The sequence below is a fragment of the Lathyrus oleraceus genome, chromosome 5 (genome assembly GCF_024323335.1).
Source record: "Lathyrus oleraceus cultivar Zhongwan6 chromosome 5, CAAS_Psat_ZW6_1.0, whole genome shotgun sequence".
In the NCBI taxonomy this organism is placed as follows: domain Eukaryota; kingdom Viridiplantae; phylum Streptophyta; class Magnoliopsida; order Fabales; family Fabaceae; genus Lathyrus; species Lathyrus oleraceus.
Window position 1 is genome coordinate 497,950,637 of NC_066583.1, and position 12,939 is coordinate 497,963,575.

A 12,939-nucleotide genomic window follows, 5' to 3' on the forward strand; every position below is an offset into this window, starting at 1 on the left:
ATCTCATGATTAAGTCACACTTGATACATTAAACGGACTAGCTATTCTAGGGACTTTATTAAACAAACATAATAAAGAAAAAGCCTTTTATTATTAATAAATAATTCGATACAAGTACCAAAAGTATTGGCCTCTAGGACTTACACCAACACCTCTCTCTCTCTCTCTCTCTCTCTCTCTCTCTCTCTCTCTCTCTCTCTCTCTCTCTCTCTCTCTCTCTCTCTCTCTCTCTCTCTCTCTCTCTCTCTCTCTCTCTCTCTCTCTCTCTCTCTCTATATATATATATATATATATATATATATATATATTATATATATATATATATATATATTATATATATATATATATATATATATATATTTAAATCAGTATGTGATAGACATACAAGGCAGATGTATTTCTATCGGATGATTCTATAAAATTATTTTAAATCATTAGTAATATGTGATTATACTCAGTATTTATTTATTATTTTATATAAAAAAATACTTTTAAAAAATCATTTTTCTATCGATTTGTTTTTTTTTATGTTCTCCTTATAAGTATCTAATGATTAAGATTGTCTTAACAACATATTTCTACCATATAAAAATTTAGATGAATATCAAGCATATCAAGTATATCAAGCATTCCTAATAATTAAGATTGTTCTAACATCAAGAATATCAAATATTTGGAACATAAATAACATATAATAGTAAAATCTTACTAAAAAAAGGGGAAAATATTACCTCGCTTATGAATTGATAAAGGATGCACACATATGTGATTGAACGTCCAAGGAAAGTTATAGTAAAAGTATATAAAGTACATACACAAATCATATTTAAACAAGATTTGAGATATCAAGTATCTCCAATTCCCTTCGAATGTTGAAAAACGGTTCAGTCGCAAGATGTTTTGTAAAGATATCCGCAAGTTTATTTTTGCTATCAACATGTTCAAATACGACGTCTCCTTTTTCAACATGGTCACGTAGGAAGTGGTGACGGATCTCAATATACTTAGTGTGATAGTGTAACACCGAATTTGATTAGATTAATAGCATTAGTGTTGTCACACATAGTAGTATATGTTGTAGTTTAATATCAAAATCAAGTAGTTTTTGTTTGAGCCAAATACACTTCCTCATTAATATATCCATTAACGAACTCACTTTTCACGTCCATTTGAAATAACTTGAAATCTTTGGAGCAAGCATAAGCTAGTAGAAGGCGTAAAGCCTAGAGGTGAGCAACCAGAGCATAAGCTTCCTCATAGTCAATGCCCTTCTCTTGGTTATAACTTTAAGCCACTAGTTGGGTTTTGTTCCGGGTTATCACTCCGTTTTCGTCGAGTTTATTTCTAAAAACTCATTTGGTGCCAATAACTTGATGATTTTTAGGATGAGGGAAGAGGTATTAAACATCATTTCTTTTAAACTGGATTTGTTCATCTTGCATGGCCATAAGCCAGTGCTAATCAAGTAATGGATCTTTAGTATTTTTAGGTTCAACTTGTGAAACTAACACAAAGTGATAACAAAAACTACTTATCTTAGAGCATGTTGTCACGCCTTTGGTGATGTCTTCAAGAATGTTGTCGATATGATGATATTTGGAGGTTCTCTATGCCAAAGGTAGATCGTCCACTACAACTGGACTTTCAACCTTCTCCTCTTCATAACCATTATCTTCTTCTTTCTCACGTTCCACTGCTTTAGGCAGATCAATTCAATTTTCGGGTTACTTGAGAATGTCTTGTGAAGATACACCTACATCATGAAAAGAAACACCTTTACAGCCATTGTTTGGATAAGATTAATCAAAGGTAACATGTACCGACTCTTCAACAATAAGTAATCTTTTGTTATAAACCCTATAAGCTTTGTTAGTTTGAGAGTATCAAAGGAACATACCATCATCGTCTTTCGCATCAAACTTACCAAGATTATTCTTTCCATTGTTTAAAACAAAACACTTGCATCCGAAAACGTAAAGATGTGACAAATTAGGTTTTCTACCAATAAGTATTTCATAGGGAGTTTTGTCTAAGATAGGACGTATTATTATCCTACTCAAGATATAACATGTCATGCTAATGGCATCGGCCCAGAAATACTTAGGTAGATTACCTTCATTGAGCATAGTTTTAGCCAACTTCTCTAAAACACGATTTTTATGCTCCACAATACCATGTTATTGTGGAGTTCTTATAGTGGATAAGTTATGTTTAATTCCATGTTTATCACAATACTTCTCAAATAGGTGATTTTCAAATTCTCCTCCATGATTGCTTCGGATAGCAACAATTTTCAAATTCATCTTATTTTCGGATAATTTAGCAAATTGTTTGAATGCTGAAAAAGTCTCATCTTTACTATACAAAAACATGACCTAATAAAATCTTGAGTAATCGTCTACTATCACAAAACCATAATAGTTACCACTTATGATATTGGTCCTTGAGGGACCAAAGAGATCCATACGAAGAAGCTCAAGAGGTCTCAAAGTTGAAACAATGTTTTTCGATTTAAATGAGACTTTTGTTTGCTTTCCCGTTTGGCATGCATCACATAGACGGTCTTTTGAAAAATTATATTTGGTAGACCAATTACTAAATATTTTGAAGTCACTTTGTTTAGTAAATCAAACTTGACATGAGCTAGGCGTCTATGCCATAACCAAGAATCTTCACTCATGGTTACTAGACACTTACTTCCAACCAAGGATACATCATGTATGTTAAGCATATAAGTGTTATTAACCCTAAAGCCTTTAAACATAAAATATTTCTTTTAATTATGTTCAAACAAGAAACAAGATTTTGTAAAAATAACTTTAAAGCCCTTGTCGCATAGTTGACTAATGCTAAGGAGGTTAAGTTTAAGGCCATCAACAAACAAAACATCAGAGATAGTAGTAGATGAGGGATTACCTACACTAACTTTACCAAGTATTTCTCCCTTGATGTTATCTCCATAGGTAACATAACCCTTCTTCTTTGGCAAAAATTCAATGAATAGAGATATCTCACCCGTCATATGCCTTGAGCATCCACTATCGAAAAAACCACATTTTCTCCGTAGAGTCAATACATTCAACCTATAGTTACAAACAAGAGAAATAGGTACCCAATTTTCATTGGGTCCTTGAGAGTGAGTGAAATCAAGGTTGCATTTGAGCAACTATCAAAAAGCACATTTAGGAACAAAAAGTTTCCTAAACTTGCATTTTTCAATAGTATGACCTTTCTTGCATCAATTGTGACAAGATAAGTTGTGATGATATGTACTTTTGATATTTGAGTCCTTTTGAACATATTTATGCTTTTTATATGAATGGTTCAAAGACTGTTCAAACTTTGATGGATCAATAGCAAATGAAATCTTTAGTTGTAATGTTTTGTCCAATTTTACTTGAAGAGTATTTATCTATTTTTTCCAATTGTGACAAGATTCAAAACCAAACCATGAAGTTTTTTCATTCTAAATCTTGTCTTTTAGAATATCAGTCGTATATTGCTTAAGAGCTTACATCTTCTTTTTGGATTCTAGAACTTTAGCTTCTAAGTGTAAAAAGATTCTTTCATGTGAAGCTACCATTTTAAAAGCGTCCAAGGCTTCTCTATGTAGATTTTCAAAAGATTTTTATAATTGAAAATAGATAATTCATTAGTATATTCAAGGTTAGAAAGACTTACATTTTTCTTCTTCTTTTTTGTTTGCCATGAGGAAAATCTGGGTCGATTCGACACTTGAACTTGAGATTTCATCACTTGAAGAATCACTTGCACTCTCCCATGCAACATAGACTCTTCTGGACTTGCTATATTTCTTATAATAGCCTCTCTCTTTGTCTTTCTTGATCAAAGGACATTCTAGTCTATAATGACCAACTTCTCCATAATTGTAGCATGAACTTCTAAGTTTACCTTTCTTATTCTTATCTTCCTTTGAGGAGTTAGATAGACTTCTAAATATGGTTAGGTTATTGTCTGAGTGCTTGACTGCATTTTTCCTTATATACCTTTGGTATCTTTTGACAAACAACCCAATATCTTCATCATCGAAATTCTTGTCATTTCTTGCTTCACAATCACTTTTCTCATCGTGTGAGGACTTTGAGCTTGAAGTCTTAAGAGAAATATACTTATTATCTACCTCCTTGCCTTTACCTTTCTCCTTCTTTACCTTCTTCTCTTTCTCTTTTTCATGTTTTTCCAAGCAAGTGAGTTCTTTCTCGTGTTCTTATAATTTTCCAGACAAAGTTATGAGATTAAGTGTTTTAATATTATTCGCCTCTTTGAGTGGGGTAACTTTGGGTTTCCATTCCTTATTAAGACACATCAAAACTTTATTAGTAGAAATATCATTGGATATAGTCTTACCTAGAGCATTCAACCATTTATAAGATGTGTGAACCTCTCTTGCGTGTCAGAAATGGTTTCACCATGCTTCATGTGAAATAGTTAAAACTATTTATTCAAGGTATTGATACTAGCTTGTTCGACCTCATTAGTTCCCTCATAGGCAACTTCTAATGTGTCCCACATAGCCTTGACAGTTTAACAATGGGAAACATGCTAATATTCATCAACACCGAGTGCGGATATGAGAATATTTTGTGCCTTCCAATCATATGACCATAATTTTTCAGCATGCTTCATGTGAAATAGTTAAAACTATTTATTCAAGGTATTGATACTAGCTTGTTTGACCTCATTAGTTCCCTCATAGGCAACTTCTAATGCGTCCCACATAGCCTTGACAGTTTAACAATGGGAAACACACTAATATTCATCAACACCGAGTGCGGATATGAGAATATTTTGTGCCTTCTAATCATATGACCATATTTTTTATCATTATCATTACATTGATCTTCCGGTTTTTGTATAATGACGCCTTCACCATTGGTCATTGTAATTTGATTAGGATCATTGATGATGATGTCCCATACACCCTTATCAATCAAGTTGATATGGATACGCATACAAGCTTTCCAATAGCCAGAATTTTCACGGGTAAAAATAGATGCTCTAATGTATGCCCCTTTAGGTTTGGTAGCCATTTTCTAATAAGAAAATATTGAAGCACGAAATTAACTAGCACTCTAATACCACTTGTTAGACGATAGGCTTCGATCTAGAGGGGAATGAATAGATCACTATTTTAAAACTTTAACAAAAAAACTATTTTGAAAAAATTTATGGCAAACTGAAGTAACCCGGATCGAATCGCTTAACCGAACCTCTATCGAAAAGCCCAGATATGCGTTAATGCTATCAACGTATGATAATGAACACAAATTGATCAAAGACTTTTAATCACTACCAATTGAATGTTATGCTACAAGTATAGTTTATTCCCAATGATAAATCACACAAAAAATCTATTAAGACAAATTATTGAACACCTTGTGCGCAATCGATTTTATTTGGAAATTTATATGGTTTTGTTGATCTTAAAATCTAACCACAATCTAAAGGGTTATGATCAACTCAACATAACCTCTTTCAAAAGCTAATCAAAAATATTATCCAAACGTATTGATCATACAATCAATGAATTCAATAGTTCGCAAATGAAAAATAAAAGAGATAGAGAGGGAGAGAGAGTACACAAGGGTTTGTATAGGCAGTTCCCCAATAGACCTTTCTATGGGTATGTATGCCCTCAATTTGAACTCGACTTAAGATAATGAAGTTAACCTTACTTTGCAAAAGTAATATACAAGAGAAATGTAGCAATCCAACCCTACAAACCCAAAGTTTGATGTTGATTCTGACACTTTCTCTTCCCTTGATTAAAGCTAGATCAAGTAACCTAACCATGCCAATATGATCCACCGTCTCATGCTACTCCTTTGTAAGAAACTTTCGTTCTTCAAAGCCTTCACTTGATTAGATCTAAATTACAAATTGTTGTAACCGAAGATTTTCCAATATGATCCATCATCCCACACTACTCCTTTGCAAGAACCTCTCGTTCTTCAAAGCCTTCACTCAATCGGATCCAAATTACGCAATTTTGTCCAAAACCTTCAAATCCTAAATTGATCTTGAAGGAAAACCCAAACTTGATTTTCTTATTTGAACCCCTCAAAGAGCTCAACCCAATTTACAATTCAACAACCTAAATTGGACGTTATCAACCTTAATTCTAGATGGCACCCAAACAAAGAATGATTATGTGCAGTTTATTTGTTGTATGCATAGAATGAGGTTGAACATGATGAGAATTCTTTGAAATCATGGATTCATGTAGGTTTACTCTATAACCTTACTAGAAATTATGCATGTATAAAGTATTTATTTGCATGCATGTTTGGAGGAAAAAGGAATGCAAAAGATTTGAAAAAGTTATAAATTTTTGGAAAAATAAGTTGCATGTGTCGACCTATGTAAGTCATGTGTTGACATGTTCGATGCATGTGCCGACCTGTATAGGTCATGCGTCGACATGTATAGGTCATGTGCCGACATGTAGAGGAAACACATCAAACAGAAGCTACAGGCTATAAAAATGGGATACATGTGCCGACCTGAAAAACGGATGTGTCGATACATAGGAAATTGTTTTTCTATGTTTCTACCTAAAACATGCATGTGTCGACACATAGATTGTTTTTTCCATAAAAACTTATTTTCCAAATATTTTTTATGCTTCCTAATGCTAAGATGCACATTTATACTCAGAGGATGCCATCCAATATACATAAACGCTAAAGTGTCCTAGTTTTGACATCATATAAAATACATCTAATGGAAAGTTGAACTCATAATATTTACATTGGATGGAGGTGTAATCTCATTGAAGAGCGAGAAACAAACATGCATTACTCTTTCGACCATGGAATCATAGTTTCTGGCTCTTTCTTCCGTTGATCAAGAAACATAATGATTAAGGGACCCTCTGTTAGAAGTTTCATTAGCTAAAGACATTTTTTTGAAAGTGTTGACACATTGTGATATCCAAGCCACCTTAACAAGAGCATTCAGTGAAGTATACAACGTAAAGTCTAGGTACATAGGTCTTAGACATTCATTCGTGAGAAAATTAATTAAGGATAATATCATTTCACTGATATATATATACAAACAAGCTATAATTTAGTTGATCCATTTACTAAGCCACTAGCAAGAGACTTAGTAAAGACTTTCTCGAGTGGTATGAGACTGAAACTCATTGGATGAGGGTTCTAACAACGGTAGCAACCCAATCTGAAGTTAACAAACTTTAACTTAAGATTCAATGGGTAACAACAAGTCCTTGATTTAGATGTTTGTGCAATATTATGTGACAATGTTGACTATTACATATTGAGGATTTATTTTTTTCAAAACTCTTAATGAAGTTCTTTATCAAGGATAAGTATCTCAAGAAAATAGACACAAAATATGGTGTCGTCTCAAAGTGAGAGTTGGAGTTTCTCTCATAAAAAATTCACGAAAACAGGAAAAGCACATGACCATAAGTAGTGATAGGCGAGATATGTAGGTGAAGTATCATTAAAGAGTGTGTGTAAAGTAGTGTCGATATAATCACAAGGGATAATAGTTTAAAGCATTTATGCCTAACATTCTGATTAGACTTTGTGTTATCTTTACTAAGGTTAAGTTCAAATCGAAAGATACTTAACTCTATTAACATTCTTTGTTTCTCTTTTCTGGAATTGGTCTTATCATTATTAGAACAAGTGAGGGATTATTGTAATTTGTGAATAATAAATGTCCATAGGTATGTTCCAAAATGACAAAAAAAGTGGAAGTGAGTAAATGTCAATAAATGCTTGGAAATAGTTCTACATATAAAGTGGAACTACATTAAAAGCTTTTATATAGAGTTATGTTTATTAACTTAACAAAAGACAAAAGAGGATAAAGTGCCACATGGACTAGTGTGGTGGTCCCAAGCATTATGTTCTTTGTCTCCTCCATACACCTCCTCGGTGGCAACACCGGCTTCGGCTCCGAGACTGGGTCTGAGGGAATGGGCGTAGAGGTGTTAGTAGCGACTTGTATGTGGAACTTGAGTACTTAGGCACGACGCATCAGAGAAATCGGGCTACTCGCAATGTCATACGGCAGCACAGGTGGCGCTCCGGCGGCCGGCATGTGGTAAATGGTTAACGCTCTTATTTTTTATCGTTGCTTAAGTTTGAGATTCAAATTCATAAATGGGCAACACTTCGTGAAGTGTTGCTGAATGAAGACATGCAACTCTTGGAAAATGTTATTGTAGGTGAAACAACACATTTCTAGGTAAAAGTGTGTTCAAAGGATGTTGTTTAATGGAGTCTCTGCAAGTGTACGAAAATATCAATTATAGTATAAAAAATGTTGAACCCACATAGACCAGTACCAACCTACCATTATCTATTATCGCTTTATAAATCTAAGGCTATCGGTGAGTTTTGATTAAAAATGGGTTAAAATAAACTTGTTTTAGAATTAATAGAAACGGAGACTGCACTATAATTTTCGGGTACCTTTGTGACTCGTATAAAATTTATCACTTCAATTTATTTAAAAAATTATTTTCAGATGAATTATTAATTTAAAAATACTGCTCACTTTCGTGCAGCCCATTTTGGATCTCGGAACCGTAGTCGCATGCTTTCGCACATACAAGTTACAATTTCGAAATTCTTTTTGAAAACTAATAGTCCTTAATTAATTAATAAAGTATTGTTGTTGTTTTTAAAAATTAAAGATCTGAATTTTAATGATCGGATACAATTTTCACACTTTCACGCTGAAATCGGTATCAATGCATTTTCACTTTCGCGGTAAAATTTCATCTTTTTGAAACAAAATTCAAAACCAGAAAATTAATTTGTTATATAAATTCAGTGTTGTTAATTTTATCGATCTCGTCGGAACGACGATCCTCACATTCTGGATTCTAAAAGCTTAGTCGAGCATGATTTGTACGTTACTGGTTAGTATTATCTAGATAGAGACCCGCGTGATGCGCGGAGATGAGATGAATTTTTTAAATAGTACTATAAAATGTACATTTTGATTTTGTTTATTATAAAAAATTGTGATTGAGACGATAAAATAAAGCTGATAAAGGAGAGAATAAAAATTTAAGTGAAAAGAAATATTTTTGAATCATAAATATGCAAAGAAACATCACAATTTAATTTTAAAATCTGAAATAAGTGTTAAGAAGTTCAGTAATTCTTTTAATAGTTCTTACTATTTTTATATGGAATAATTTTATTTTTTTAGGAATTGAATAAGCTCTCATAGATTTTTTGTCGAAATATTTGAAAATTGATAAATTTATTTAGTTTTAATGAAAGGAGATGACTCATAAAATATGAAGAAAAAAAAATTAATTAAAAGAGATTTATAAATGAAATGTTACACATTTTTCTCAAACAAATAATAGAAGTTTTGAAATGTTTATTTTGAAGAGTGTTGTGAGGTGTTGAACTTGTTACTTCCAATAGAGAATAAAAATTGCATTTTTTGTCTTTGCAAGATGTTGAACTCGTGACATCTAAGAGAGAATAACTATTGCATTTGACATTTTGAAAATGAGTTTAGGGAGGTGTAGCGGTAAAAAAATTGAGATTAAGCTATTGATTAACTTAACTCATAAAGCAAGAGTCATCACCGCTCTTTTATTATTTCCAAAGAAAAAGGGAAAAAGTACAAACAAAACCCAAAGAAGTTTTAAAACAAAACTAATAAAAAAAATATAAGGATCCGGGAGTTAGTTACGCAAAGGAAGATATTAACACCCTAAACATCCACGGTACTCCATGGGTACCTCTTTGAAAAATATGTACATTTTAGTTTGAAAAATGTGTTATTTGCAAAAGATTGGAGAGATGGGAAAAGAAGTATGTTTTTCTTAATTTTTGTGTTTGAGTCTTATGCCTACGTACCAATGGAGGATCAAAATCTTGTAGTTTGTGGTAAAAAATATCAAAGATGTTTGTTTTGATTTATTTTTAATGAAAATATATTTTGTCATTTTAAGGAGAATATTCAAGTAGTCACCCACAAGTATGAGAACTTTGCATCAACGTGAGAATGACTCCAACTTGGATAAAAATCTACAAGTATGTCACTAACTCTCTTAGATGGAAAAGAATTATCATCAATACTATGGAGATAGGAGAATTATATCTCAACTAGTGAAATGACTCATGTCTAAACTTTGAAAAAAAGTTTTAAAGGGAAAAGTGTACAAAGTGCGCAAAATAATTTGAATGAGTTATGCATTTTTAAGTTTTTTTAAATTGGTCTGAATATGCTTAAGATGAATTAGCATTTATTAGGAAAAGCTTTTGAAAATCACTTGAAAAAAGTTAAGGTCTATTGAGAAAGTGGTTCAAGTTTGAAATCAAGAAGATTTTTGAAAAGAGGGAGAAGATTTGAAAATTAAAGAAAGGGAGGAGAAAAAGAGACTATCCTAGAGCATAAAGTAAAAGCTAGGGAGAAAAGATCTAACCAAAAGATAGCAAGCTTTATGACATAAGTCAAGCAAGAACTCCCTCCTTTGAATTAAGCCTCAAGCAAACCAAATAATCAAAGAATAACCATGCATCAGATGAAACTAAAATAACCAAGTCAAGTTTTCACAAAGAAGTCCAAAGTCAGATGAATCCCATGGTCTCAAATCACAATATCCCAAAGCAAAGGTCAAGGTCCTAGCTCTAAGTCCATAACTCCATAACAATGCTAAGGATAGTAACCTCAAGTCCATGAATAAAAGGAAACAAAACTTTTAGGGGTTTTTTTCTTTATTAATGTTTTTTACAAGGAAATGAAAGTCCAAATGGATAAAGAACAAATAATAAGCCATAAAACGATATGATATGAGATGCTAAAATAAAAGCATAAAGTAGATAACGAGAAATAAAAGCAAAAAATAAATGACATCAAAATAAAGCTAATGTAATAAGATGTTAGTAAATTATGTTAGTGATAAAAAATGAAAGATGTTTTGGTCATTTTTTGGAGAACACTCAACTATTCACCCACAAGCATGAAAATATGAACTTATACATCTTCATGAGAATGGCTCCAACTTGGATAAAATCAACAAGTATGCCACTAGCTCTCACAAATAAAAAGGGAGCAATATTTTCATACAATACCATGAGGAATAGGAGACGTACAATCTCACTTATAAAAATGCCTTACTTCCTGGAAAAATTTAGTGTTATATTAAGCAATCGTAATTGGACTTATGTGGAAGTAACAACTATCTGAGGTCGGTCAATAATAATGTTATTGTTAATACATACTAGAGAAATTATATATAAATTATTCTCATAAAGTCATACCACACAAAAAAGAAAAACAGAAATGATCAAGCACAAAGGCTAGGAAGATGGTCCATTACTTCAAGCCATACTTCATAGTGCTTAGAAAAAACTTATGCCTCAATCCAAACTACCTTAAACGATTCATGATCAATTAGGAGGTAGATTTAAAATGATGAAAGTTTATCAAGTGTCAATCCATACATCATGAACAAGATGGACACAAGTTATCCATTTGATCTAGGGAAAAGAAAGAGATAAAAAAGAAGAGGACAAGAGAGATCACACCCAAATTGGATCAAATGTTTGATCAAGTCATCATCAAAATCAATCAGCTATTTTGCTGGACTAGGGTTTCCACCCTATCAACACCCAAGATTTATTGAGTTTTATGAGATTTATGGTCCAAACCATCATGATCTAAGGCCAACAGAAGTTCACAAAGGTCACACAAATATAAGATGAAATTAAATGAAATAAAAATGCACCAAAAGTATTTTTTAAATGAATTTTAAAATAGAAATAAAATGAAAAATTCATAAGGTCCTTCAAAACATCAAATAAATGGCCAAGAAAATTATGGAAGGATGGAAATAAAATAAGAAGCATGTAATAAATTTTTCAGAATTTAAAAATGCAGAAAAGTATTTTTAAACAATTAAAACAAAGGAGAAAAGAGATATTCCATAAAAAAATAGAAAATCAGTGAAATAAAATATGAAAAAATAAAAATCAGATGGAGAAAAATAAAAGAGAATTTTAGAAATTATTTTGGGATTTTTTTGATGTAAAATGAAATTTCTATGAATTTTAAAAGAAAATGCAATTAAAAATGAAAATAGAAAAAAAAAATTAAAATCAGAAAAAACACAGAGTGTTGGATCAAGCCTCATTAATTGACGTGGCAGATCAAACACTCCTCAAGTTAGGGTGCACGATGGGATTTAGCTTAAATGAAATACAGGATTGCATTTAAATTGAACCAATCAAATTATTTCATTTGTCCAGCGTGTCTTAAACTCAGATGACCTGAGATAAATTCTGATTGTCTTCTCTGATGGTCATCCACTAGAGTTTCATTGTTTGCTAAATTCAGGATACGAGACCACCACCAATGTGATCGCCTCCTCATCACGAATTCAACCTCGTGCTCCAAATTCATTTATCTAAATTGAGCACGGGGAATTTCAGAGATGTTTCAGAAGCAAGCAAGCCACGAAAAAATAAAATTAAATGATGAACATGATTGATCAACGCCAGATAAGTTAGGGAAAGCATCAGAGAGTGAAAGACTACATTGTGGTAACTTGTTTGAGTTCAAATGGTGCTCAGAACTACCTTGTCCAAATGGTGATCAAAAGTTGATGAAGCTTGATCTGGTTAGAGCAATTCAAAAGGTCTCAGAGCTTGGAAATTGTTGCAAAATTTCCAAAGGATGCCGAAGATGCTAATGGAATCAAGAAATTGGATTGCAATAATCTGGAATTCAAAACACGATAGTTGAATTTTTATGGAAAACTTCATATTGAAGTAGGGGTTTCTTGACTCTCCAAAGCTTGGAAATGAATGCAGTAGCTTTCTCTATTTATAGGGAATGTGTTTGGATCCAAATAGGCGTGGAATCAAGCTGAGTTCGTGTAAAACGAATTTGATCATGAAGTGAGAAAAG